The sequence below is a fragment of the Callorhinchus milii genome, unplaced genomic scaffold, assembly GCF_018977255.1.
Source record: "Callorhinchus milii isolate IMCB2004 unplaced genomic scaffold, IMCB_Cmil_1.0 Scaffold13, whole genome shotgun sequence".
Classification (NCBI taxonomy): Eukaryota; Metazoa; Chordata; class Chondrichthyes; order Chimaeriformes; family Callorhinchidae; genus Callorhinchus; species Callorhinchus milii.
Window position 1 is genome coordinate 14,196,812 of NW_024704754.1, and position 3,785 is coordinate 14,200,596.

The window sequence follows — 3,785 nt, forward strand, 5'->3', positions numbered from 1 at the left end:
ATTGCAAGAAAATATTTCAAACATTTCTCCGTCTCTTTGCAAAATAGAGAGCTTTTCACTGCTGGGATGCTACAGCGTGCAGGTGGGGGGATTTTGTGTCCTATCACAAGTCGAATGGTCAAAGCCAATTTCTTTTGCTGAGGTAATTTTACTGGTTGTATAGGGTCAGCTCTACTGGGACATTTCAAAATCCCGATTGGAGTTTTGTCTCATCTTCTCCTTCTTAATAGGTTGTGTTGTGCTGTGCATGACATCTGGAAAGGCAGAAATTCCACCTAGTCTTAGCCTGTAAGGCCATTTTACCCCCAAAAGTTTTAAGATAATGTGGAAATGAGGAAAATTGTTAAGTTTCAGTCTTAGCTTGGAAGCCAGTTCTTTTTAAAATCGGTGGAAAACCGACTTATTCAGAGCTTAACCCACTCTGTACCTGACCTGGAAGTGCACCACTTCGAGATGGTGTAGAGGGAGCTTTACTCTGCAACTAACTCATGGTGTACCTGAGCTGGGAGTGCTGAAAGGGACAATGTAGAGGGAGCTTTACTCTGTTTCTTAGCTGTAAATTGAGCCACCAAAACTGGTCAAATGAAGATACAAATCGATTAAGTATAATAAAATCACAAACTCAGTGAGAATTGGTGGTAAATCACTCCCTAAACATTTGGAGTGAAAATTAGCCTTTCAGTATCACCAACACAGACACAAGAGATTAATAGCCTAATTTTATAATGCTGTTTTCATTAGTTCAAAGAAGGTTGAGTGGAGGCCTGACCGACTTGTTTAAAGATACAATGGTTTTTATAAGCTAAATAGTGAGAAATGTTTCCACTGGTCAATGAGGCAATAATTATATAATGGAATACAAACACTGCCACAGACTAATTGGGGCAAATTGGCTTGTTTCCATGTTGTAGCAATAAAGTAACTCTTATAAATTTATGATCATCACCAAAATATTAAAGGAACAGGTTAGGAGATTTTTTTTCCACACAAGTTTATTGGGACATGGAATAACCTGCAAAACTGGTGGTTGAAGCAAAATCCGTAATAGCTTTCAAAAAGGAATTAGACAAATATTTGAAATGGAAAAATATAAAGATGTTTGGGAAAAAGGCAGTGGAGTGGAACTAAATATAGATCTTTCAGAGAGCTGGCACAACCATGATTCTTTGCTGCAGAATCCCACGATTCTGTATATTAAAGTTTATGGCCACAGAAGGGCCTGAGTTGCAGTTTCTGTACATTCATATTGACCATTTCACCGCACTCAGTGTTGGATCTAGGAATTATTCTGAAATTCTCTGTAAATTGTAGAATTAGAAATTACAGCTTAGGAGGAGACTGATCAGTCCACTGAGTCCCATGTGATGCTAATTCCTACACTCAAGATATTTACTGTTATAACCTATCCAGTTCCCTGCTCTTTTCCATGATGATTAATCTGCATCCTTGTCAAATATTCATCAGTTCTCTTTTAAATGTTGTGATTTATTTCAATAGTCGTGGCAAGTTACAACTACTCTTTTTGAAAAGAATTCTTCTAATTTCACCCTAACTCTTCCAAGGGACAGTCCTGAGCTTTTGCCCCCTTTTTTACAGATTGCCCAGCCCAGCTAGTATCATCTTTTGCTATATATCCTTTCAAAATCTTTCACAATATGGAAAATCTGATTCAGATCCATTCTCAATCCTCCTCTCTGTTCCAGACATATTTAACCCAACTTTACATGTTTCTTCTTAGGACTATAATCCTCATTCCTGATATCATCTGTGTGAATCCAACCCACCGTGGCTCTGATGTTCTCTCTGTACTGCGACACCCAGAACTGCACACAGTACCCACAACAGTCACTTGAGTAATGTCTTGCATAAGTCTTATCAATCTAAAATAGTGGGGGTATATTGCAATATTCTGTCATGGTCTCCAAATTAAAAATTGTTCTGACATTCACCTCTCTGAAGATAGTCCAGAAACAGCCATTTTGTGCAGCGCAATATATCTGCGGAGAGTTGCCGACAATTCACATTGCCATGTGATGAGGCCACAAAATGACAAGAGGGTCTAAAGGGGGACAAAGAGTGGCTGAGAGACAAAGCTATGCAAGCTTCCTTTAGAAATTTTAGGGTTATAGCAGAATTTAGTGCACTGCCTTCTCACTTAAACAAATCTTTGGTAACATAACTGCACTTAAAATAAATGTTACGAACCGTTTGTCTCTTAAAAAAAAGCAAGTGCCTGATTTACATGTAAGAGGCACTTGTGCAATGCGAGTTAATGCAGATACCCAAAGCATTGCTGTTATCAGTGCCTGCATCCTCACTTGATGTGAGCTGATGGACTAAGGAGCTGAGTGCTGCCAGCATGCCCTGGTTCAGTATTTCCTACCCCCAGGCCGTGAGTAGCCTGTGGTCACTGTAGTTTATTGACTTAGAAAATGTTAAATCTAGTAGGTATTATGAAGTGGCCAAGATGACCAGAGAGATGAGCCACTGAAGCCACAGAGAGAAAATATCAGAAAATATGACGAAGTGTTACTTCCAACAGAAAATAAACCACCAATGTTTATTCTAAATCATCCTGCCACTCTTCCGACACCTGACCTATCTGAGCTCCTCCGATGACACAGCTGGGAAAGACGGCAACAACACACATGTATACAGCACCCTGACATAAAATAAATGCCTCAAAGTGCTACGCAGAATGTAATTACTTAGGAGTTACTTTGCGTTGAGATCTGTCTACCCTAGGTCCTCCTGTAACCCTACCACCCCAGCCACTGCTTACCCTTCATTTCCCACTCCCCACCATTGGTAGGCAAGCTTTCAGTCATTCTGTCCTGCTCTTCAAAACTTTATCCTGTGAACCACTTGGGACATTCTCCTGACATGAAACGTGCTTTCCCAAATGCAAGGATTATCATTCATTATTATCCAGGAGTCCTCTGCTTCACCCCCTTCATCTGCGATCTCCTAACCCCTACCATCCTGCCCGCTCCCTCCACTCAGCAGGCACCAGCCTGCTTCACGTCCCCCAGCTCGCCCACCACACTATTGGCGGCCGGGTGATAGGGTTACGGAGCCTGGTGCAGGAGAGGACACTGGCTACAGAGTTCTGGGGAGATCTGCAACCTATGGATGGGAGGAGTTGGGGAGGCCGACAAGCAAGGAGTTTGTATGGCCAAGCCTTGGCTTAATGAATACGTGTATGATGCTTTCGGTGGCCTCCGGTGTGAGACAGTGGCGGAGCCGGGCGATGTTGCGGAGATGGGGGAAGGCAGAGCAGGTCATGGCATGGGTAGAAAGGATAGTTGTGGGTCAAACAAGACGCCAAGGTTCTGGACTGGCTTAGTAAGGTGGAGTGTGCATCCATGGATGGTGATGCTGTCAGCGCCTAAGGTGAGGAGGCGCTGACAAGAGCCAATCAGGAGAGCCTCGGTCTTGTTGATGTTCAACTGAAGAAAGTTAGCTCTCATCCAGGACTTGATGTCTGTCAGGACAGCAGTGGTCCTGGAGTCTAGGGTGGAGGTAGAGAGGTACAGTTGGGTGTCATCGGCATACATGTGGAAGTCGACCTCATGTCTGCGGACGGTGTCACCAAGATGGAGTATAAAGATATTGAAGAGGAGGGGACCAAGGACACAGCCCTGAGGAATGCTGTACGAGACAGTGCGGGGGCTAGAGGAGAAACCGTTTGGGGAGATAAAGTGGAGGAGGTCTGAGAGGTACGATCTGAACCAGTGAAGGGCAGAGCCGTGAAGGTTGAGGTGAGAGGAGAGACAGTGGATGAG